Here is a 26726-nt window from a genome sequence, read left to right on the forward strand (position 1 = left end):
GCTTCCCTAGTGGCTCAGACAGTAAAGAATTTGCCTGCGATATGGGAGACCTAGGGTTGATCCCTGGGTTGGGAAGATCCCCTGGAGGAGGGCATAGCAACCCACTCCAGTATTCTTGCCTGGAGAACCCCCATGGACAGAGGAGACTGGTGGGCTACAGTCCATGGGGTCACAAAGAGACAGGACTGAGCGACTAAGCACACTTTTTCTAAACTTAGTACAGTGCTAGCTAGACACAATATTTGTTCAGAATTTTTTGTTAAGTTCATAAAATGAGAGGGTAGACTAAATCAATAAACTTTAAATGAGGGCTCCAAGGAAATATTAGGAACTGAGGGGAGGCACTTCTTACTCACTCCCAGCTGAGGCTGCTGAGGTGCCTCAGTCCACTGATACATGATTTTCTACCATTTCTTGGCAAAAATGGCAACCAGAGATGCTGTTCTGAAGTGATTGTAGCAGAAAGGTGCAGAAGCAGATCAAATTATTGAAGCAGCAAATTGCTCTAATTAAGGAGAAAGAAATTTTGCAGACAGAGAAGAGAAGAAACTTCGAGTTGAAAATGCTAAATTGAAGAAGAAGGACTAAAATGAGCTAATTAAGGCAGAAATTCAAAATGGAGTAAAATACCATTTCCATCTGGTACTCCACTAAAAGCTGATTCTACAGTTTCTGAAAATGAGATACAATCTATACCAATAACAACCATATCTTCTGGTGCTAAAGAGCAAGTAAAAGAGGAGGAGGAGGAGAAGAAAAGATGAAAGAGAAAACTGAAAAGAAAGGAGAGAAAAGAGAAAAAACAGCAACCAGTAGCTGACTCTAAGCCTGTTGATGTTGCCCCATCTGGATCTTCGAATTGGGTGTATCATCACTGCCAGAAAACACCCTGATACAGATTCTTCGTATGTAGATGAAGTAGATGTTGGAGCCCCAAGAACAGTGGTCAGTGGCCTGGTGAAGCATGTTCCTCTTAACAGATGCAAAAACATGGTGGGTTTACTTTGTCTCAGGCAATGGTGATGTGTGAAAGTTCACCAGGGAAAGTTGAAATCTTGGCACCTCCTAATGAATCTGTTTCTGGAGACAGAATTACTTTTGTAAGAAGCTCGGCAAAGTAACTTTCTTCTTTTGAGCAGATGTATAGCACATTCTTGGGAAGGCCATGTGGAAGGATGCTCTCCAGTCCAGTCAAATGATCCAATCCCACTATTGTCTTAGTCCCCTCTGAGTTTTTTCCTACTTGCCACCCCTCACTGTACAGAAAACAGCCAAGCACCATGCAGGTCAGTCATCAATGGTGGGTAACCAGAAGGCCATGTTAGAACAAGCGCTGGCAAAGGTCATGAACTTGGGGTTGAACTGCAAACAGGTAATGGGGCCTGTGTGTTTGCCATCCAATACAGCTACTTTTATACCACTCTCTCTATTCCAGCATGGATCTTGCCATCCTCTGAACCAATCATAATAAACTGGAAGTCTGGGGTAAATGAGACCTCCAATGTGACAGCCTTGCTTTTAGCATAACCCCCAAACATGCATCACCACTCCCTTGAATGCATCAATCAGACGGATGAGGCTGCCATTGGTGGAGATGAGGATGAGCTTGTCATCTTTGCTGAACTTAATCCCTGTCCACTCACAAGTCCAATCATACTTCATCTTAAATGTCACAAATGGCCCCTTATCAAAAGAGCAAAGATCATAAAGTTTGACCATTCCAGAATTGACACCTGCAGCAAAATTAATTCTTCTGGATCAAAAGAACAAACTGGTTTGCCCTGTATATGCATGAGACCCTGGCAGTTAGGAGAGTGGAGATCCCAGAGCCGAATGGTCTTATCAAGAGACCCAGAAATGAAAGCGTCATCCACAGGTGACATGGACAAGGCCATCACCCTTTTGCGATGTCCAGGAAAGTACCTGATATATTTGAGGTCATGCAAGGACAGGTAACGAACAGTATCGTCTCTTTTGTTAGAGCTGTTCAGTTCAGTTCCATTCAGTCGCTCAGTCGTGTCCGACTTTGTGACCCATGAATTGCAGCATGCCAGGCCTCCCTGTCCATCACCAACTCCTGGAGTTCACTCAAACTCACGTCCATCAAGTCGGTGATGCCATCCAGCCATCTCATCCTCTGTTGTCCCCTTCTCCTCCTGCCCCCAATCCCTCCCAGCATCAAAGTCTTCACATGAGGTGGCCAAAGTACTGGAGTTTCAGCTTTAGCATCATTCCTTCCAAAGAACACCCAGGACTGATCTCTTCTAGAATGGACTGGTTGGATCTCCTTGCAGTCCAAGGGACTCTCAAGAGTCTTCTCCAACACCACAGTGAAGTGAAGTGAAGTCGCTCAGTTGTGTCCGACTCTTTGCGACCCCATAGACTGTTGCCTACCAGGCTCCTCCATCCATGGGATTTTCCAGGCAAGAGTACTGGAGTGGGTTGCCATTTCCTTCTCCAGAGGATCTTCCCGACCCAGGGATCGAACCTGGGTCTCCCCCATTGTAGGCAGATGCTTTACCGTCTGAGCCACCAGGGAAGCCTAAACTACTGTATTTGCTGCATGAGTGTATCTGATGAGATCCACGCCGTATTTCTTACTGTACGGGGTTCTCTTTGGTTTGCCCTCCTGGCAGTCATAGAGCGCGATGGAGTTGTCGTCGCTGCTCGTGATGACCATCTTCCCGTTGGAGCTGAAGTCGAAGCAGTTGATCTTGTCAGAGTTTTCGTGGAACACCTTGGCGACGCGGAAGCTCCGCAGCAGGCTGTTGGTCAGATTCATGGCGGCGGTTGCCCACCATGACAAGGAGCTAAATCCTAAGACGATTTCGGAGCAGATCCAGCCTGATCTTTACACTAATGATGAATGCGTGGCTACATACAAAGGCGCTCCCTTTGAGGTGAAAGGAAAGGGAGTGTGTAGGGCTCAAACAATGGCCAACAGTGGAATAAAATAAAACACTTCAGTTTCTGAAATACATTAGAGAAAACAATAAAAAGAAATACATTTGTCAGTCATCCCTTAAAAGAAAAAGAGACAGAACTGAGAAAAGAGCCTAAGAGCTACATCAGAGCAGCACCTCTTCTTTGTTTTGTTTGTAGGCTTAGAAATAAGTTTGAAAAGGTTTTTGTGCTATTAAAAAAAAAAGTGAGAAAATCACTGGACTAGATAATCTCTAGTACCCTTTAGTTTATAAATACAATTCAAGGGAAGAACCATATAGTCTTATTCACATCTAGCAATGCAATATGACAGCAGAATACAGATTCGTCTTCATGACTAAATCAAGGCACAAGCACCATAGAGCAATTTTGACCTGAGTGCCTATTTAAACAAAATTTGCAGGAACAACAGCTTACAGGCTTCACTGAAGAGGTGAGCAAAGGAAAACCAGAGGAAAGGAGAGGACTCCCTTTTCTCTTCTCTTATAACTAAAAACACTCATCAGTGCCTTGAAACCCCACCCAGGGCGTTGTTTGCACTCTCCCACAATGACCCCTGGTCTCCACCCCCAACATTCCCATCACTGTGGCACTGATTGCAGCTCCTGGTCTATTCCAGTGGTGATGCAGAAGAAGGCAAGTAAGGCGAGACACAGGTTTAAATTTGATCTAACCAAAGACAAACTGCAAAGTAATAAAAGCATACTGAAAACAGTCCCACCTGCTGCGCTCACCTGGAAAGAAATGCCTTATTTGTGGGGAAAGACCTTTACACTTAGTACTGTGCTAAAGGTGAGAAAGGAGACAAACACAAGATAAGAATAAATCACCTTTGTTATGTGAAGAAACACCAGAGCAAACATTTTAGTTCCTTCAGCTGGGTCTTAGAGGAAGTGTTTAGGCCTTGAAGGGAATCTGCTGTTTTCTGGTGACCTTGAGCAAGTTTCTGAATTTATGAGCCTATTGGGTTTCCCTGGTGGCTCAGACGGTAAAGTGTCTGTCTGCAATGCAGGAGACACAGGTTTGATCCCTGGGTTGGGAAGATCCCCTGGAGAAGGAAATGGCAGCCCACTCCAGTATTCTTGCCTGGAAAATTCCATGGACGGCGGAGCTTGGTAGGCTACTGTCCATGGGGTCTCAAAGAGTCGGACACGACTGAGTGACTTACTTCACTCAATGTTCCTATTAGACATTACCAGATGGTCAATACGTTGATTATATTCTTTGTAGCCAAAGATGGAGAATCTCTATACAGTCAGCAAAAACAAGACTGGGAGCTGACTCCTTATTGGAAAATTAAGACTTAAATTGAAGAACGGAGGGAAAGCCACTAGGGCATTCAGGTATGACCTAAATCAAACCCCTTATGATTATACAGTGGAAGTGACAAATAGATTCAAGGAATTAGATCTAATAGACAAGAGTGTCTGAGGAACTATGGACGAAGATTCACAACATTGTTCAGGAGGTGGTGATCAAAACCATCCCCAAGAAAAAGGAACGCAAAAAGGCAAAATGGTTGTCTGAGAGGGCTTACAAATACCTGAGTAAAGAAGAGAAGCAAAAGGCAAAGGAGAAGAGGAAAGATACACCCATTTGAATGTAGAGTTCCAGTGAATAGCAAGGAGAGATAAGAAAGGCTTTTTAAGTCAATAGTGCAAAGAAATAGAGGAAAACAATAGAATGGGAAAGCCGAGAGATTTCTTCAAGAAAATTAGAGATACCAAGGGAATATTTCATGCAAAGACAGGCACAATAAAGAACAGAAATGGTATGGACCTAGCAGAAGCAGAAGACATTAAGAAGAGGTGGCAAGAATACACAGAAGAACTATACAAAAAAGATCTTAATGACCCAGATAATTATAATGGTATGATCACTCACATAGAGCCAGACATCCTGGAGTGTGAAATCAACTGGGCCTTAGGAAACATCACTCCACACAAAGCTAGATGGAATTCCAGCTGAGCTATTTCAAATACTGATGCTGTTAAAGTGCTGCACTCAATATGTCAGCAAATTTGGAAAACTCAGCAGTGGCCACGGGACTGGAAAAGGTCAATGTTCATTCCAATCTTAAAGAAAGGCAATGCTGAAGAGTGTTCAAAGTACTGCACAATTGCACTCATTTCACATGCTAGCAAAGTAATGTTCAAAATCCTTCAAGCTAGGTTCCAACAGTATATGAACCGAGAAATTCCAGATGTACAAGCTGGATTTAGAAAAGGGAGAGGAACCAGAGATCAAATTGCCAACATCCATTGGATCTTAGAAAAAGCTAGAGAATTCCAGAACAACTGCTTCACTGACTTAGCTAAAGCCTTTGACTGCATGGATCATAATAAAATGTGGAAAATCCTTAAAGAGATGGGAATACCAGACCACCTGACCTGCCTCCTGTATACAGGTCAAGAAACAACAGTTAGAACTGGACATGAAACAATGGACTGGTACCAAATTGGGAAAGGAGTACATCAAGGCTGTATATTGTCAACCTACTTATTTAACTATATGCAGAGTACATCATGTGAAATGCCTGACTGGATGAAGCACAAGCTGGAATCAAGATTGCCAGGAGAAATATCAATAACCTCAGATATGCAGATGACACCACCCTTACGTCAGAAAGCGAAGAGAAACTAAAGAACCTCTTGATGAAGGGAAAAGAGGAGAGTGAAAAAGTTGGCTTGCAACTCAACATTCAAAAAGCAAAGATCATGGCATCTGGTCCCATCACTTCATGGCAAACAGATGGAGAAACAATGGAAAGAGTGACAGAATTTAATTTCTTGGGCTCCAAAATCACTGTGGACGGTGATTGCAGCCATGAAATTAAAAGACGCTTGCTCCTTGGAAGAAAAGCTATGACCAACCTAGACAGCATATTAAAAAGCAGAGATATTACTTGGCATACAAAGGTCCATATAGTCAAAGGTATATAGATGTGAGAGCTGGGCAATGGAGAAGGTTTTTCCAGTAGTCATGTACAGATGTGAGAGCTGGGCAATGGAGAAGGCCGAGCCCCAAAGAATTGATGCTTTCCAACACTGGTGCTGGAGAAGACTCTCCAGAGTCGCTTGGACTGCAAGGAGATCAAACCTGTCAATCCTAAAGGAAATCAACCCTGAATATCCATTGAAAGGACTGATGCTGAAACTGAAGCTCCAATACTTTGACCACTGATAAAAAGGCCGACTCATTGGAAAAGACTCCTGATGCTCAGAAAGAATGAAGGCAGGAGAAGAAGGGAACAACAGCAGATGAGATGGTTGAATGGCATCACCAACTTAATGGACACGAATTTGAGTTTGAGGAGATGGTGAAAGACAGGCAAGCCTGGTGTGCTGCAGTCCATGGGGTCACAAAGAGTTGGACACGACTAAGCGACTGAACAGCAACAATTTTCCTGTTAGTCTCTTCAGAGACACTAATAATACCTATCCCACAGATAAGAAATAAGACAAATGCCACCAACTCCATGGCATACACCACACACTATTCCTTCCTTTGCAGTGGCAGAAAGACATTTAAATGTCTTTTAAGTGGTATATAATTTTGTTCTTATCTGAAGGTAACAACCTTTTGTTAATTAAATTGATAATTCTAATGACACTAGTTTTTCTTCAGTTTACCAGTAACAAAGAATTGATGTGTTTACTAACAGAGCATCAAGGCAATACTAAACTTCAGCAATAATGCCAGGGGCAACAGATCCATATTTATTAATATTCTCAAATGCCCAACTCATAATTTATTTAGAATCCACATTCAGGTTGAGATTATCCTGAAATCATTGGCGTAACTTAGTTAACCATTTGTGTAACTTGCAGATGAGATGTCAGAGAGAAGTAAGTGATTTTATCAAGTTGAACACACCTTATTACTGACCAGTTTCACTGTAAAGCATAGTCACATTGTATCTAGGCTAGCTATCTTTAACTAAGACCAAATGTGAAAATGCATGATTATAGCAATGAATTCAGTGTGTTTACTGTTAGCTTTACAGATTTGTGTGCATTGTTTTAGTTAACCTTATTTCGACTGCCATGAAATAATTCAGAATTATCTCACAACCTAGTTTGTGTTAAGCAAAACTGGTGATTAGAATAGCTAAATATATTGCAAATGCACTATACAAATGTTTTTTTTTTCAAATGACTGAATCTTTTAAAGCAAATTAGAACGTCAGTCATCCTAAGTGAAAAAATCACTAGACTTTCTGTAAATCAATTATCCTTCAATTAAAAAATGAATAAATTTTAAAAAATGAAACAACAAAAAAGAAGCAGTATTGTAACAAATTCAATAAAGATTTTTTTTAATGGAAAAAAAATCACTAGACTGGCATATCTCTAACATATATTTTTGAGCAGTCAGAATTTAGTTCAAATTAGACTTTACTCATATGGTTAACTGTGTTAACCTGGCTGGGGCTTCCCAGGTGGCATGGTGGTAAAGAATCTGCCTACCAACGCAGGAGACACCAGAGACACAGATTCAATCCCTGGGTTGGGAAGATTCCCCTGGAATAGGAAGTATTCCAGTATTCCAATATTCCGAGTATTCCACTCCAGTATACTTGCCTGGAGAACTCCATGGACAGAGGAGTCAGGTGGGGCTACAGACCATGGGGTCCACAAAGAGTTGGATATGACTGAGCATGTACACGCATGCACACAAATTGGCTAGTCTATGATGCCCAGTTGTTTGGTCAAACAGTAGTCTAGATGTTGCTGTGAAGGTATTTGTGTTATGTGATTAACATTTACAAGTCAGTTGACTTGAAGTAAAACAGATTACTCTCTATAATGAGGGTAGGCCTCATCCGATAAGTTGAAGATGAGGTTTCTGCAAAACAGAAACAGTTCTGCCTCAAGACTGCAACATATCAGTATAAACCCTGCCTGAGTTTTCAACCTGCTGACCTGCCTTGTAGACTTCAGACTCCAGAGTGTATCAACTTTTACCTGAGTTTCTAGCTGGTCAACCATGAAGACTTCAGGCTCACCAGTTCCCCACAAATGTGTAAGCCAATACTGATTCTCTCATTATCTATCTAGCTGTCTAGAGAGAAGATATAGATAAATAGATATCTATAATTTCCCAAAGATTTAGATCTGTATTCGAAGATTAGACGTACCTCTGTCTGTATCTCCTGTTGGTCTGTTTCTCTGGAGAACTCTAACACACTACTATTTTCTAATTATTAGTACATATGAGACTTTAACAGAGAAGGCAAGGGCACCCCACTCCAGTACTCTTGCCTAGAAAATCCCATGGGCGGAGGAACCTGGTAGGCTGTAGTCCATGGGGTCTCTAAGAGTCAGACATGATTGAGCAACTTCACTTTCACTTTTCACTTTTATGCATTGGAGAAGGAAATGGCACCCCACTCCAGTATTCTTGCCTGGGGAATCCCAGGGACGGGGGAGCCTGGTGGGCTACCGTCTACGGGGTCACACAGAGTCGGACACGACTGAAGCAACTTAGCAGCAGTAGCTGCATGAGACTTTAAAGTTCCACTTCATTTTTGTAATTAAATGACAAATCCCTTCTTGATTTAGTTCAATACTTAATACTTGATCTGATATGGCTACCTGGGCTTCAGTTTCTGAAGTATCTCTGAAAGATACTTCAGCCATGTAATATAATACTCTCACCAATATGCATCCCATTGTTCCAGACAAAACCTGAAATAGCTTTTTAGCTAATCTCTGAAATAAGATTCCATCAGAGGTTATGAGATGGACAAAGAGGAAAGAGTAACACAATTAACGCTTCTACTCCCAAAGATACCAAAGTCAATGTGAAATTTAGGAGAAGAGCATAACCTAGTGATTTTATGCAAAATCACTTCCACTGACCACAAGAATTTAAAATAATTTTTACATTAATTTAACAGAAGTAATCTGAAATCATTATCCTGGGGGAAATCTCTTTGGGGAGAAACGAAACCCTCAAGCATTGTAGCTAATGGAATATTTGACCTGCCCAGTCTCCAATTCCTGATTTCTTTCCAAATGCAACCATGATTTTCAGTTTAGTATATATCTTTCTGATCTTTTTTCCTAAGCATTTACATTCATTTAGCTGTTCCTGTGGAAATATTGCAAAACTTAAGTTCCAGAATCTATAGGCAAACCGCCCTGGGTTTAAATCCTAGCTTTGTGACATTAGGCAAGACACTCAACTTTGCTGTTTTCAAGTCTGTAATATGGGAATGATAATTATAGTACCCAAGTCATGGAGATGTTTTGAGTGTCAGTGAGTTCACCTACGTAAAGCACTTGGAGAATGGTGTCTGGTATGGCACATAGTAAGTACTACAAATATCATCTGTGTGTTAGTCATTCAGTCACATCCCGACTCTTTGCAAGCCCATCGACTGTGCCTGCCAGGCTCCTCTGTCCATGGAATTCTTCAGGCAAGAATACTGGAGTGGATAGCCATTCCCTTCTACAGGGGATCTTCCTGACCTAGGGATCAAATCCAGGTTTCCTGCGTTGCAGGGAGATTCTTAACTGTCAGAGCCACCAGGGAAACCCTAGCTATTATCATTTCACCTCCTTTTTGAAAACCATATATGGCATCCTACTACTGTATGTTACTTTGCAAATTTGTTTAGAACAGGGACTCTCTTGTGGCCCAGTGGCTAAGACTGTTCTCTCAACACTGGGCCAGGTTCAATGTCTTGTCAGGGAACTAGATTCCCCCATGTCACAACTAAGAGTCCAGCTAAAGATCCCACATGCCACAACTAAGGCCTGGCCCAGCTAAATAAAAAAAAATATATTTAATTTGTTTAACCCACTCATGTATTTTGGAAATATTTCTGTAATATTATAAATAAAATCTACCTCTTCTTTTTTCAACTATTTCAAGTCTCATTTTCCATGTAGTGATTTCAATCTACTCCTCAGTACCTAAAAGAAATATCTACATTTATTTACCCGAATAGTTCTTTTCTTTTTCTGTACGGTTCAGTGAACTAATGTATCTGGGGCCTCGGGGTGTGGGAGGGAAGTGCTTGGTGAACTAACAAGCATTATGGAAATATTTGTAGATGTCTTCACTGGGTATCAAGTGGAGGAGATAAGACTCCGCCCTTATCTGGGTCATACCCATTACTACCCTAGGTAGCCTCCATTCATTTTTGAGGCTTGGTTTTCATTTACTAAAGGTGGTGACTCATCAAAGATGTAAGCAGTCTTTGGCAAAGCTACCATACTCTGACTGTTCTATTTTTCCGTTCTTCCATTTGAGTTGCTGCCTCACTGCCTTGAATGAAGCAGCATGTATGTTTAAAGAAAAGCAAGGGAGGACAAATGATTGGCATGGTTGAAGGTGATGTTTACATTGCAGTTCTACTTCTTTTTGAAGTTCCCCTTTGAGGGCATCTCCTCTTTTGGACACAAAAAACGTTAGGAAGTGCTGCCACCTCATCTGGTGCTGTTGGAGCCCACTGCAGAGGGCCAGGTGAGAGAGCAAGGGAGAGGGCAAAGGGAGGCATGGGATGCTGCTGCTTTGATCTTCCTTATGTTACCCTCAGGCTGTTCTTTAAGTAGACACAGCATCTGATACAGTTCCTAGAGCAAAGCAGGCAACTGGCAAATGTTTGCTGATTAAATAAATGAATCAATTAAACCTTTACTTGCCATAGCAGAAGAGAGTATATTTTCACATTATAAAAAAGTGGGGGAAAGGGTTCTGTATTATCAGCATCTATTTTTATATCTCTACCCCTTCCCTCTCTTAGATCCTCACCCTACGACATTAACTCTTAGGAGCAGAAATTCTGTCTTATCTATCTTTGTGTCTCTAGCCCTAGGACAGTATCTGCTTATAAATATTAATGAACAAATGAATAAATAATTTTAGCTAAATTAGGTTTGTGGTAAAGCAATACTTACTTTTTATTGATAGGTTAAATACAGAAATACAGAAGCCCCTGAGAGTGCTCCAAAAGGCAGAAGACCTAAAGTGAGGCTCACTCTAGCTTCCTCCGGGGAAAACTCACCTTTATGAGTCTGAGTCAGACTAGTCAGTCTGCGAATCCTCTAAATATTGGGAAACAAGGCAGATGCTCCTGGGGCATTCTGTTCTTTTGCCATCCACCAAGCTGCAAAGTACTCCTCATTCTTAGCCAATTAAGTCTTTGAACTGATATTTCTTCCCAGTCACAAGTCTGAACTGATGCAATGGTGTTCTAGAGGTTATAAGAGAAAAGTTGCTGGCAATCATATCTGAAAGACCCAATCCTTACTTCTGTTTATGTGGCAAAGGTTTTTCACAACAATCAGCCTTCTCAAGAAGTGTACCCACAGCTTGCCTGACCAGGCCTCAGTGAGAGACAGAGTGTGAAGCCATGGTCAGGCAGAAAACACTGTTTGCACTCTTGAGAGAATAACATCACTGTCAGCACACTTGCCAGGGTGCTCAGAGGATGAAAAATGTATATAGTGCCTTAGAAGAAAGAAGAACAGAAGTCTGAGTCCTGGTGAGAGTTTTCAAGTGGATCCCAAGGCTAAAGAAATGAATGGTGTGTCTCTTCATACAAATATAGCTAGCAAAGGAAAAGGATGGAACACTCAAGTGGGCCCAGCAAAGACACTGAATTTTCACTTTTACAAATGACACTGTGAATGTGAGAGCTGAAAGTCGGGAGGAAAGTTAAAATGGTGTGGTAGCAAACAATTGCTTCCTTTGCCTCCCACATCTTGCAGTGCTCATGTTTGTCTAACTTGGCAGAAATACAGGATCCGAATCCATTTCATCACCACATGTGAGTTCCCAGAGAATCCTGGGGGAGATAGGACTGATCTGATGTGTTGAGGCAGAAGGAAAGGCAACTCAAAGAGAGGAAAAGGGCCAAAACAGCATTTTTCAAATTAAGAATTCTTCCCCTGCCTTCATTTCTAAGAGCAGAAACTTTTATTTTCGTGAGGAGATCACAGGAAAGTTTCCTGGTGTAAACTACAAGCTCTTCCACATTGATTTTTCAGAGGATATACCAAACTCCAACTCTGCCCTGCCCTATGTCATTTTGGATATGGTATTTGAAATAAGAGTGTTTACCATTTCCCTCTCCGTCGGCTTTGTGCCTGCACGTTAACTTGGCAGTCACCAGGACTTCCATTGCATTTACCTTCAGCCAGGCCTTACCTTGCTAAAACAAATCATATATTGTGAACTTCACATAAAGAAAAGATAATTTCACAAAAGTTTTACCCTTTTTAGAACTTAGATAAATTATGACCCTAGGCTATTCAAAAGTCATACTCTTTATGTGGTGGTGGCGGTTTAGTTGTTAAGCTGTGTCTGAGACTCTTTGTGACCCTAAGGACTCGAGCCCGCCAGACTCCTCCATCCATGGGATTTCCCAGGCAAGAATACTGAAGTGGGTTGTTGTTTCCTTCTCCAGGGGATGTTCCTGACTCTGGGATCATCCTGCATGTAGACTGATTCTTTACAGACTGCACCACCAGGGAAGCCCCATACTCTTTGCATATCCCCTCAAAACAGGGCCTAAGCTTACGGGGCTCTAAAGATGGATTTCTTGCCTGGGCATCTACCAAGAGCTGAGGCAGCCAAGAAATGACTACTGCAAAGAGTCAGGAAGACACCCTCTCTGCAAGCTCTCAATCCTGTCAAAACATACCTCACAAAGACATGAACACTCTGTTCAACACAGCCCCTTTGAGACCAAATGGAGCAGTTTCATATTCAAACCATATAATCAAGAATATAATATATAGAACTTCTTTTTTTCCTATAAACCTGTAACCCAATTAAATCTCTATTTTGAACTTGCATTTCCCTTCATAATGGATATAAAGAGGCCCCAAGTTCTTTGTAGCTATTCACACGGAGGTGAAATCCATTTCTGCACTCCCTGAATATGGAAGGGTCCTGCGACTTGCTTTGACCAACAGAACGTAGTAGAAGGGCCAAGTGACTTCTGGTCTTGACCTCAAGAGGCCTCACAGCTTCTGCTCTTATCTTTTTAGAAAGCTTCCACCATTCTGTGAAGAAGACTGTGGAGAGAGAGGCCCAAATGTCCCATCTGAGGCAGCAGACCTATTAATGACTCCACGTTGGATGGTCTAGTCTCATGCAATCCCCAGATAACTGCAGTTCCAAAAGTGACCTCAGGCAAGAATGGCAGAAGAGCCTCTCCAGCTAGGTCTGGCCCAATGTCAACCAATAGAAACTGTGAGCAAATGAATGATGGCTTTTTAAGCCATTAACGTGGGATGATTTGTTATGCAACTCTAGATAACTGATACAACTCTGGTGGTTGAAACCATAATTGTAGCCAATTCCAGAAAAGTGAGTTTGATTTAAACTCAATCAATTTAAAATTTCCTCATCCGTAGCCTTCTCTCAAAGTGGCATATAAAGTTCAATACGATCTGAACAATGTACTTGATTTACTCAAGCTATTACATAAAATGGTACATTCAACAGAGAGTACACTTTAAAGGGACCCTGGCAATCCAGTGGTTAAGATTCTGTGCTTCCAATGCAGAGGGCACAGGTTCCATCCCTGGTCAAGGAAATTAAGGTCCTACATGCTGAGTGGTGAGGCCACCAAGCACACACACACACACACACACACACACACACACACACACACAAAACAACAAACAAACAGAATACAAAGTGAATCTCATAGATTTGGGGCATACACATAGTGTTTCCACCATAGGGCTTACAGTCCATGGGGTTGCAAAGAGTTGGACATGATGGGCAGCATGGTGGCAGGGGTGGCTGAGGTGGTGGCAGCCGTGGTAGAGGTCGGCTCAGCCTGGCAATTTGAGGAGCTGCTGCGCCTCAGAGCCAAGTCCTTCCTTGTGGTCCATTTCTGGGCACCATGAGCTCCTCAGTGTGCTCAGATGAACGACGTGATGGCAGAGCTTGCCAAAGTGCTCCCACAAGTTTCATTTGTGAAATTGGAAGCAGAAAGTGTTCCTGAAGTATCTGAAAAATATGAAATTAGTTATGTTCCCACCTTCCTGTTTTTCAAGAATTCTCAGAAAATCTACTGATTAGATGGTGCCCATGGCCCCAGAGTTTAAAAAGTTCAGCAACATGCATCTAGTGGCTCCTTCTCACCCAGTGGTAGTGAGCACCTGAAGGAAGACCTCAACCGGCCCCCGAAGAAGTTATTTCTCGCTGCCCACTGCATGCTATTCATGAAAGGAACACCTCAGGAGCCACACTGCAGTTTCAGCAAGTAGATGGTGGAAATTCTTAACAAACATAATATTCAGTTTAGCAGTTTCCACATCTTCTCAGATGAAGTTCGTCAGGCCCTCAAAACCTATTCCAGTTGGCCCACCTATCCCCAGCTCTATGTTTCTGGAAAGCTCATAGGAGGACTTGATATAATTAAGGAGCTAGAAACATCTAAAGAACTAGATACGATTTGCCCCAAAGCCCCCAAGTTAGAGGAAAGGCTCAAAGTAAGGACAAATAAAGCTTCTCTGATACTCTTTATGAAAGGAAACAAACAGGAAGCTAAGTGTAGCTTCAGCATACAGATTCTGGAAGTATTATATAGTACTGGGGTTGAATATGAGACATTTGATATATTGGAGGATGAAGAAGTTCAGCAAGGATTAAAAGCTTACTCCAATTGGCCAACGTACCCTCAGCTGTATGTGAAGCGGGAGCTTGTTGGAGGACTGGACATCGTGAAGGAAGTGAAAGAAAATGGGGAGTTGCTGAAAGGAGAAAATTAATGAACGATAGACTTGGTGCTCACCCACTGCAGGAAGGCTTCCTCCAGTGGAGCAGTTCATGATTTAGTCCTCAGAAATGGACTAGGAGGAAAAAATGCTCCTCCCCAGTATCACTTTGTGTATTTCACAAGGTTGTGCTAAATAACATATGTGACCTTTTTTCCACCAAAAGTAGAACCCAATATACATCTTCAAGTTCAATTTTTTAAAAAAAGTGGAAATGACTTAGTGACTAAAACAACAACTAAGTCTTTAAGGTAAGTCTTCAAGCTTCGGTGTCCTGGAAGTTGAAATCAAAATTATGCCCATGATACCAGGCCTTCAGTTTTTGTAAAGGTTGCCATCCTCCCATTTGTGATTGATTCTGAAAGTCTTCTCTTAGACAACTACAGAGAATATCTGAATGTCAGGCTATGCGAGACTTTTTGTATTTAATTTTCTCCTGTTCAGCTTAAAAGAAAAATTCAGGTTTTATTGAGGTACTTGTTGTTCAGTCGCTAAATTGTATCCAATCCTTTTGCAACCCCATGGACTGTTGCCCACCAGTTGCTTCTGTTCATGGAATTTCGCAGGCAAGAATACTAGAGTGGGTTGCCATTTCTTTCTCCAGGGGATCTTTCTGACCCAGGATCATAGCCATGTCTCCTGCACTGGCAGGAAAATTCTCTACCATTAGCCACCAGGGAAGCCGTTTATTGAGGTACAGTTGACATATAAAATGGTAAGATATTTAAAATGGTCATTGTAGTGAAAGGATCCCCCTCATCTTAATGCATCTACCAGATTCCTGCTCAACCTTTACCAAAAGTCCAGTTGAAGGAAATATGCAAAGTATACATCTTGAAGAATGTAAGCCTTTTCCCTAGATGCCTCAATTTATTCCTTGGATTATCATAGAGTTGCATATGAAATCCACTGTCTTCCTTCAGTCTGAGCATTCTTTGGCATTGCCTTTCTTAGGGATTAGAATGAAAACTGACCTTTTCCAGTCCTGTGGCCACTGCTCAGTTTTCCAAATTTGCTGGCATATTGACTGTAGCACTTTCACAGCATCATCTTTTAGCATTTGAAATAGCTCAGCTGGAATTCCATCACTTCCACTAGCTTTGTTCGTGGTGATGCTTCCTAAGGCCCACTTGACTTCACTTTCCAGGATGTCTGGCTCTAGGTGAGTGATCACACCATCGTGATCATCTGGGTCGTGAAGATCTTTTTTGTACAGTTCTTCTGTGTATTCTTGCCACCTCTTCCTAATATCTTCTGCTTCTGTTAGGTCCATACCATTTCTGTCCTTTATCGAGCCCATCTTTGCATGAAATGTTCCCTTGGTATCTCTAATTTTCTTGAAGAGATCTCTAGTCTTTCCCATTCTATTGTTTTCCTCTATTTCTTTGCACTGATCACTGAGGAAGGCTTTCTTATCTCTCTTTGCTATTCTTTGGAACTCTGCAATCAAATGGGAATATCTTCCCTCTTCTCCTTTGCTTTTGGCTTCTTTTCTTTTCACAGCTATTTGTAAGGCCTCATCAGACTGCCATTTTGCTTTTTTGCATTTCTTTTTCTTGGGGATGGTCTTGTTCCATCTCCCGTACAATGTCACGAACCTCTGTCCATAGTTCACCAGGCACTCTATCAGATCTAGTCCCTTGAATCTATTTATCACTACCACTGTATAATCATGAGGGATTTGATTTAGGTCATACCTGAATGGTCTAGCGGTTTTCCCTACTTTCTTCAACTTAAGTCTGAATTTGGCAATAAAGAGTTCATGATCTGAGCCATAGTCAGCGCCCGGTCTTGTTTTTGCTGACTGTATAGAGCTTCTCCATCTTCGGCTTCAAAGAATATAATCAATATGATTTCAGTGTTGACCATCTGATGATGTCTATGTATAGCATATAAAGTAACACTAGCAAAGTAATGCTCAAAATTCTCCAAGCCAGGCTTCAACAATATGTGAACCATGAACTTTCAGATGTTCAAGCTGGTTTTAGAAAAGGTAAAGGAACCAAATTGCCAACATCCTCTGGATCATCAAAAAAGGAAGAGAGTTCCAGAAAAACATCTATTTCTGCTTTATTGACTATGCCAAAACTTTTGACTGTATGGATCACAACAAACTGTGGAAAATTCTGAAAGAGATGGAGAATACCAGACCATCTGACCTGCCTCTTGAGAAATCTGTATGCTGGTCAGGAAGCAATACTTAGAACTGGACATGGAACAACAGACTGGTTCCAAATAGGAAAAGGAGTACATCAAGGCTGTATATTGTCACCCTGCTTATTTAACTTATACACAGAATACATCACGTGAAATGCTGGGCTGGATGAAGCACAAGCTGGAATCAAGATTGCTGGGAGAAATATTAATAACCTCAGATATGCAGATGACACCACCCTATGGCAGAAAGTGAAGAGGAGCTAAAAAGCCTCTTGATGAAAGTGAAAGAGGAGAGTGAAAAAGTTGGCTTAAAACTCAACATTCAGAAAACAAAGATCATAGCATCTGGTCCCATTTCTTCATGGCAAATAGATGGGGAAACAGTGGCTGCCTTTATTTTTTGGGGCTCCAAACTCACTGCAGATGGTGAATACAGCCATGAAATTAAAAGGTGCTTACTCCTTGGAAGAAAAGCTATGACCAACCTAGACAGCATATTCAAAAGCAGAGACATTACTTAGCCAACAAAGGTCCGTCTAGTCAAAGCTATGATTTTTATAGTAATCATGTATGGATATGAGAGTTCAACCATAAAGAAAGCTGAGTGCCAAAGAATTGATGCTTTTGAACTGTGGTGTTGGAGAAGACTCTTAAGAGTACCTTGGACTGCAAGGAGATCCAACCAGTCCATCTGAAAGAAAATCAGTCCTGAATATTCATTGGAAGGACTGATGTTGAAGCTGAAACTCCAATACTTTGGCCACCTGATGTGAAGAACTAACTCATTTGAAAAGACCCTGATGCTGGGAAAGATTGAAGGTTGGAGGAGAAGGGGATGACAGAGGATGAGGCAGTTGGATGGCATTACCGACTCAATGGACATGAGTTTGAGTAAACTCCGGGAGTTGGTGATGGACAGAGAGGCTTATACTGCAGTCCATGGGGTCGCAAAGAGTCGGACACGTTCATCACCATCTCACGGAGTTCACTCAGATTCATGTCCATTGAGTCAGTGATTCCATCCAGCCATCTCATCCTCGGTCGTCCCCTTCTCCTCCTGCCCCCAATCCCTGCCAGCATCAAAGTCTTCTCCAATCAGTCAACTCTTCACATGAGGTGGCCAAAGTACTAGAGTTTCAGCTTTACCACCATTCCTTCCAAGGTAATCCCAGGGCCGATCTCCTTCAGAATGGACTGGTTGGATCTCCTTGCAGTCCAAGGGACTCTCAAGAGTCTTCTCCAACACCACACAGTTCAAAAGCATCAATTCTTCGGCGTTCAGCCTTCTTCACAGTCCAACTCTCACATCCATACATGACCACAGGAAAAACCATAGCCTTGACTAGACAGACCTTAGTCGGCAAAGTAATGTCTCTGCTTTTGAATATGCTATCTAGGTTGGTCATAACTTTTCTTTCAAGGAGTAAGCGTCTTTTAATTTCATGGCTGCAGTCACCATCTGCAGTGATTTTGAAGCCCCCCAAAATAAAGTCTGACATTGTTTCCACTGTTTCCCCATCTATTTCCCATGAAGTGATGGGACCGGATGCCATGATCTTCGTTTTCTGAATGTTGAGCTTTAAGCCAACTTTTTTGCTCTCCTCTTTCACTTTCATCAAGAGGCTTTTTAGCTCCTCTTCACTTTCTGCCATAAGGGTGGTGTCATCTGCATATCTGAGGTTATTGATATTTCTCCCGGCAATCTTGATTCCAGCTTGTGTTTCTTCTAGTCCAGCGTTTCTCATAATGTACTCTGCATAGAAGTTAAATAAGCAGGGTGACAATATACAGCCTTGACTCACTCCTTTTTCTATTTGGAACCAGTCTGTTGTTCCATGTCCAGTTCTTCCTGACCTGGATACAGATTTCTCAAGAGGCAGGTTAGGTGGTCTGGTATTCCCATCTCTTTCAGAATCTTCCACAGTTTCTTGTGATCCACACAGTCAAAGTCTTTAGCATAGTCAATAAGGCAGAAGTAGATGTTTTTCTGGAACTATCTTGCTTTTTCCATGATCCAGTGGATGTTGGCAATTTGATCTCTGGTTCCTCTGCCTTTTCTAAAACCAGCTTGAACATCAGGTGGTTCACGGTTCACATATTGCTGAAGCCTGGCTTGGAGAATTTTGAGCATTACTTTACTAGCATGTGAGATGAGTGCAATTGTGCAGGAGTTTGAGCATTCTTTGGCATTGCCTTTCTTTGGAATTGGAATGAAAACTGACCTTTTCCAGTCCTGTGGCCACTGCTGAGTTTTCCAAATTTGCTGGCATATTGAGTGCAGCATTTTGACAGCATCATCTTTCAGGATTTGAAATAGCTCAGCTGGAATTCCGTCACCTCCACTAGCTTTGTTCGTAGTGATGCTTTCTAAGGCCACTTGACTTCACTTTCCAAGATGTCTGGCTTTAGATTAGTGATCACATCATCATGATTATCTGGGTCATGAAGATCTTTTTTGTACAGTTCTTTTGTGTATTCTTGCCACCTCTTCTTAATATCTTCTGTTTCTGTTAGGTCCATACCATTTCTGTCCTTTATTGAGCCCATCTTTGCATGAAATGTTCCCTTGGTATCTCTAATTTTCTTGAAGAGATCTCTAGTCTTTCCCATTCTGTTGTTTTCCTCTGTTTCTTTGCATTGATAGCTGAAGAAAGCTTTCTTATCTCTTCTTGCTGTTCTTTGGAACTCTGCATTCAGATACTTATATCTTTCCTTTTCTCCTTTGCTTTTCGCCTCTCTTCTTTTCACAGCTATTTGTAAGGCCTCATCAGACTGCCATTTTGCTTTTTTGCATTTCTTTTCCATGGGGATGGTCTTGATCCCTGTCTCCTGTGCAATGTCACGAACCTCATTCCATAGTTCATCAGGCACTCTATCAATCAGATCTAGTCCCTTAAGTCTATTTCTCACTTCCACTGTATAATCATAAGGGATTTGATTTAGGTCATAGCTGGATGGTCTAGCGGTTTTCTCTACTTTCTTCAGTTTAAGTCTGAATTTGGTAATAAGGAGTTCATGATCTGAGCCACAGTCAGCTCCTGGTCTTGTTTTTGTTGACTGTATAGAGCTTCTCCATCTTTAGCTGCAAAGAATATAATCAATCTGATTTCGGGGTTGACCATCTGTTGATGTCCATGTGTAGAGTCTTCTCTTGTGTTGTTGGAAGAGGGTGTTTGGTATGGCCAGGGCATTTTCTTTGCAAAACTCGATTAGTCTTTGCCCTGCTTCATTCCGCATTCCAAGGCCAAATTTGTCTGTTACTCCAGGTGTTTCTTGACTTCCTACTTTTGCATTCCAGTCCCCTATAACGAAAAGGACATCTTTTTTGGGTGTTAGTTCTAAAAGGTCTTGTAGGTCTTCATAGAACCATTCAACTTCAGCTTCTTCAGTGTTACTGGTTGGGGCATAGACTTGGATAACTGTGATATTGAATGGTTTGCCTTGGAGATGAACAGAGATCATTCTGTCGTTTTTGAGATTGCATCCAAGTACTGCATTTCAGACTCTTTTGTTGACCATGATGGCTACTCCATTTCTTCTGAGGGATTCCTGCCCACAGTAGTAGATATAATCGTCATCTGAGTTAAATTCACACATTCCAGTCCATTTTAGTTCGCTGATTCCTAGAATGTCAACGCTCACCCTTGCCATCTCTTGTTTGACCACTTCCAATTTGCCTTGATTCATGGACCTGTCTTCCTTCAGATCACCTTTTTGAATGATGTATGTTATATCTTTGGTTTACATAGAGGAATGGTAGAGGAAACTACTGAAAGTATCTACTATCATGTTTATTGAGGAACATTAAAGATGTCCATGTGGCACTTGCTGACCACACATGAAAACCCATACAGATGTCTTACAGACCTAAGAAACAATAAAAGTTTCCTTTCTCCTAAAAAGCTGAATTGTCATTGCTTTAACTGAAGTTTTAACCTATCATGTTTCTCTTTTTACCTTAGCTATTAAGCAGCTCAAAAAGATATTTTCATCCCAATTGTAAGAACAATAAACTACTTTAATCTATAAATCTGCATGCTATCAAAGCTTTAAAACTCTAGTTTTTTAAATTTCCACTTATCCTAAGGTTAAAATTCTTGTAAATCACCTCAATTCCTTTATAGAATGAAGTAGGCAAACATAAATTTTAAAAATGTCTCCCCAAAATTGATATTTGTTGGTCTTCCAAGCTGGTGAGTTATATCTGGCAAATTATTTTCACTCTATTTAGTGCTTTTCAGTTTTCAGTTTCCAGGACAAGAATGTTACCCACAAAAGTGGCTTGTCTGACCAGTCACAGACTCTCTGGAGGCTACCAACTGAGTAAACCACAGGCATCCTAACATCAGGTGTTTCTTGCAACCTCTGTTAACCCAGTCCTTTCAGTCAGTTCAGTTCAGTCAGCTCAGTTCAGTCATATCCGACTCTTTGCAACCCCATGGACTGCAGCACGCCAGGCTTCCCTGTTCATCACCAACTCCCAGAGCTTGCTCAAATTCATGTCCATTGAGTCGGTGATACCATGCAACCATCTCACCTTCTGTAGTCCCCTTCTTCTTTTGCCTTCAATCTTTCCCAGCAACAGGGTCTTTTCCAATGAGTCAGTTCTTCACATCAGGTGACCAAAGTATTGCAGTTTCAGTTTCAGCATCAGTCCTTCCAATGAACACCCAGGACTGATCTCCTTTAGGATGGACTGGTTGGATCTCCTTGCAGTCCAAAGGACTCTCAAGAGTCTTCTCCAACACCACAGGTCAAAAGCATCAATTCTTCAGAACTCATTCCTTTAGAGGCCACCTAAGGAGCATCTGGGAAGGAAGACAGCTGTTCTCCAAGGGGCCCACGCCCTCCCACACCTTCATTAGACTGCTCTTTTGTGAGTAGTAATCCTGCTTCTCAGGGTGCCAGAATGTTCTTAACCTTATTACAGATCTGATCATTCCATAGATGTTCCTCTCAAGAGAAAAGAGATTCACCAAATATGGTCAGATAAGTCTAACTGCAATTACTTCTTCTAGACAAACACTTAAAGGTATTAGAATGACCAAATGCAAAACACTGCCAACACCAAACGCATGTGAGGATCTGGAGCAATAAGAACATTCATTCCTTGGTGGTAGGAATGCAAAATGATACAGCCACCTTACCTTGGAAGACAGTTTGAAAGTTACTTGCAAAACTAACCACGCTTTATTTATATAATCTAGTAGTCCCCCTCTTTGGTATTTAACCAAAGGAGCTGAAAACTATGTCCACACAAAAACCTACACACAGATGTTTGTACCAGTTTTATTCATAATTGCCAGAACTTATAAGCAACCAAGTTATCTTCCAGTAGGTGAGTAGATAAACTGTGCTATACTTAATGGAATACTATACAGCACTAAAAAATAAGTGAGCTTTCAAGTCATGAAAAGACATGAAGGAACCTTGTTCATGGAAGTGTAAGTTGCTCAGTCATGTCTGACTCTGTGACACCATGGACTGTAGTCCAGAAGGCTACCCTGTCCATGGAATTCCCCAGGCAAGAATACTGGAGTAGGTAGCCATTCCCTTCTCCAGGGGGTCTTCCCAACCCAGTAATCAAACCTGGGTCTCAAACATTGCAGGCAAATTCTTTACTGTCTGAGCCACCAGAGAAGCCCTGAGAAGGAACTTTAAATGCATATTACTAACTGAAATAATCCAATCTGAAAAGGCTATATATTGCATGAGTCCAACTATACAACATTCTGGAAAAAGAAAAATTATGGAGATAGGAAAAAGATCAGTGGTTTCCAGGGTTGTGGGAGGGATGAATAGGCAGAGCACAGAGGATCTTTAGGCAGTGAAAATACTCTATATGATACTATAATGATGGATACATACTATTATACATTTCTTCAAACCCATAGAATGTACAACACCAAGAGTGAACTCTAAACTATGGACTTTGGATAATTATGATGTATCAATATAACATATCACAATTTATGTGATATGAGATCTTTTTTTTTTACCAAGGGTGTTTTTTACAAGCATCCTTGGTTAAAAAAAAAAAAAAAAGAAAATGTACATTCTGGTGAGTGATGTTGACAGTGGGGGAGGCCATTCATGTGGGGGGGCGGATACAGGAAATCTCTGTACCTTCCTCTCAATTTTATTATAAACCTAAAACTGTTCTAGGAAAAATAGTCTTTTTTTTAAATTTTTTTTAAAGCATGTTTAGAAACCCTCTAGGAAATACTCTGGAAAGGTATTCAGGAAATGAATGGAGAAACAGGGAGAAACAAGTGGGAAGAAAGACTTTGTCCATATACTGATGTGAATTTTGAGCTGTGTGAATGTAATGTCTATTCTAAAAAGAAATAATTTTTTAAATATATTAAGATCCAAATTTGGAAGGCCTAAATACTACAGAATTTCTTTTCAGCAACACTGAATGACATGATTAAAGTGGCATTTATGAAAGGAGGGTCTCGCATTAGAGGACAGGCTAGAGAAAGGTGGGAGGGACTAGACGAGGCTTTCCTAGACACTTTGAAAGCAAGGGCTTAAACTTCTATTTGTAGCCCTGGCTAGTAAGCCTGCCCCTAGTAGGCTCTGGTAACATGTCCATTGCTCCTGGGTTGTTATTGCTATGTTATAAATGTTGACGGAGGTGACAGCAATGAGGGCAATGACGACACTTGGTGTGGTAGGGATTCAGGAAGCTTTTGGAGCAATTCATACATGCTGTTTGATTCTCACTTCTCTAAGTCCCCTCTTCTGTTCTGACAACCACTGCTCCAGTTTAAATCTGACCCAAAACAATGAATAAGATAGTATCTTCGCTACTGAGAAATTCACAAATGGTGGAAGAGTACAAAAACAATCCATTAAGTGAAACGTCTTCTATGGTAGTGAGTGCTTTAGAAGTCTCAGCCTCCAACCGTAGCAGAAAGGATAGAGCAAGCAAAGAACAACGTAAAATCCTTAGGTATATTCAGAATTTTCCAACTCAAAAAATTCTTATTTAATAATCACCGTAAGCCCGGGAGGTGGATACTGTTGTTCCAGTTCTTAGCCAAAAAAGTTGAGATCAGCAAAATAAGAGCAGGGGTTCTGGAGGTGATACTAGGTTTTAAATCCTGGCTCTGCCACTAATTAAGTAAATTCTTGAGCAAGTTATTAACCTAAAATTATGTTTCCTCACACAAAACATTAGGTTCATAACAGTATCTACCACACAGAATTGCCATGAGGATGGAACAAAAAAGTGTATGAAAGTTTTCTCATGGAGTCTGGTAACTCATAGTACTCAATACTTCTTGCTCTTTTCCTTCTTTATTCTTCAGCCTTCTCCATAAAGCTATCTCCAACTCACTCATCTTGGTTTCAGCCACTCAAGGGCTGTCTCCCTCTTTCCAACTAATTATTTTCTGAGAAATTACAAGTTCCTGCTTCTGTATCTCTACAAAGCACCTAGCTCATAATTTATTTTGTTTTATATCCAAATCTTTTTATAGTGGTAAAATATACATACCATTAAAATTAAAAATAGTATCATTTAGCATTTTTAAGTGTATGATTCAGTGGCATTAAGTACCTTTGTGATATTGGGCAACTGTGCATTTTCAAAACTTTTTCATCAAGACTTCCCTGGAAGCCCAGTGGCTAGGACTCGGCACTCCCAATGCAGGGGGCCCAGGTTGGATCCCTGGTCACAGAACTATATCCCACATGCTGCAACTGAAGATTCTGCATGACGTGACTTAATATCCTGCATGCTGCAATGAAGATCAAAGATCCTGCATGCTATAACTAAGACCCAGTGCAGCCAAATAAATACATAAACTTAAAAAAAAAAACTTTTTCATCAACCCAAACACAAACCTTATACCCAATAAGCAGTGACTCCTCCTCTCTCCAGTCCCTGGTAACCTCTGCTTTCGTTTCTGTGAATTTGCCTATTGTATGTGCTTCATCAGAGTGGAATCATATGCTATTTGTCCTTTTGTGTCGGCTTCCTTTCACTAAGCAGAATGTTTTCAGGTTCACCCATGCTGTAGCACGGGCTTTTTTATGACTGATTAATATTTCACTGCATGGATAAACTGCATTTTGTTTGTCCATTCACCTGTCAATGGACATTTGTTTTATTTCACATTTCAGTTACTGTGAAAAATGCTGGTGTGAACATTGGTGTACAATTATCTGTTTGTTTCCCTGTTTTCAATTATTTTAGGTATATACCCAGAAGTAGAATAATTGGTTCTTAGGGTAATTCAATGTTAAACATTTTGAGAAACTGCCAAACTGTTTTCCACAGCAGTTGTACCATTTCTATCAGCAGTGCACAAAGGTTCTAATTTCTCCACATCCTTGCCAACACTTTCCATTTCTTAATTTTTAATTTTTTTTGAAGTATAGTTGAATTACAATGTTGTGCTGTTTTGTTTTTATAATAGGCTTCCTAATGAGTATGAGTGGTATCTCCTTGTGGTTTTGATTTGTAGCCCCCTAATGGCTAACAATCCTTTAGGTTAGTACACTGATGCACTTGAAACTAAGGTGGAGTTAATATTTTGAAAACAAGGTGATTTGTTCTGATGGCTTAATGAACACTTTACTGTTACTCTTTTGCACTGAAGTTTGCATATTTCTGGGAAGAGGTGAATTTGTCCAAGGAAAAAAATTCCACAGTTCACAGGGAAAATAAGTTGTCTGTAGTATTGATATAATGTCACTTTCTCATATGATCATGGTTTAAAGGATTATCTTGGTTCAATATGTATTGGTTAGATGTGTAAATGCTCATATCGTTAGCACACATTAAATGATTTTATACATAGTTTCCAAGGGTGGGTTAAGAGTGGCTTGTGAAGCAACTGCAAGCAAATGGTGGCACAGAGACTATGCAGGGAAGACTTTGTGATAAGGGTCTCTCATAAAGAGAGCAAGGGAGAGAGAGACTGTGTAACAGTTATTATTATAGATTCACTACATGCAAAAATATTTTCCAGAATTATGAATTAACAGCCTAGAATTTTTTTTTCATACTTATGAACTATGTAATGAAGGACTGCAAGGCATTTTACATAGCTTTCATTTCTTTAAAACTGCTGCTTTCTAAAATTCTCTTGTTTTCACACTTTGTTGGGGAATCCAACTACTTGAGTTTCAACCAAGAAATAGCAATAGTTGGACATTTCTGAATTTTTCCATATTGCCTTTTTTCTTGTTATATTTATGCTTGATTTTGAAGGATTGCTTATGCTTGTGTCACTGCAAGCAATCAGTACCCAGTCATTGCATAACACATAATGATACTTATTGTACAACAAAGCCTGAGTTTTATCAACTGTAAACACTTAGAGTTAGGTGTCTCCCTCCTAATCCATTCATCTATACCATGGCCTTTTCTCTTCACATTCAGCAGATTCATAAGGTTATTTGCCTTTAGTGATTTTACTTTCTTACAGTATGAAATGATGAAGGTTGATAAAAGGAGAGATTACATTTTAAAAAAATTAATAATAAAGAACAGGAAAGAAAAAAAAGTGAAAAGTGAAGTCACTCAGTCATGTCTGACTCTTTGCGACCCCATGGACTGTAGCCTACTAGGCTCCTCTGTCCATGGGATTTTCCAGGCAAGAGTACTGGAGTGGGTTGCCATTCCCTTCTCCAGGGGATCTTCCTGACCCAGGAATTGAACTCAGGTCTTCCACATTGTAGGCAGACGCTTCACCCTCTGAGTCACCAGGGGAAGTAAAGAACAGGAAAGCAAAGCTAAAAGAAACAGCAGCTCTAGCTTATTTCTCTGTGAGAGTCTCAGGTGTCCTTAAGTGTTTTCCTGTTTTGGCTCTTCAAATCCAGCCTAAGCTAAAATGAAGAGGTATGATAGATGCTGTTACA

At 40.9% G+C, this 26726-nt stretch overlaps 3 pseudogenes; 2 read left to right on the top strand and 1 right to left on the bottom strand.

Moving 5' to 3' along the window:
- The first annotated feature begins 423 nt into the window (after window positions 1-423).
- LOC128062420 (aminoacyl tRNA synthase complex-interacting multifunctional protein 1-like) lies at window positions 424-2957 on the top strand (annotated as a pseudogene).
- Window positions 1288-2782, bottom strand: LOC128062419 (WD repeat-containing protein 82-like; annotated as a pseudogene).
- A 10740-nt stretch (window positions 2958-13697) lies between the features above and the next one.
- LOC128062517 (glutaredoxin-3-like) lies at window positions 13698-14687 on the top strand (annotated as a pseudogene).
- Window positions 14688-26726: the final 12039 nt, after the last annotated feature.

This window comes from Budorcas taxicolor, chromosome 17 (genome assembly GCF_023091745.1).
Source record: "Budorcas taxicolor isolate Tak-1 chromosome 17, Takin1.1, whole genome shotgun sequence".
NCBI classification, from domain to species: Eukaryota; Metazoa; Chordata; class Mammalia; order Artiodactyla; family Bovidae; genus Budorcas; species Budorcas taxicolor.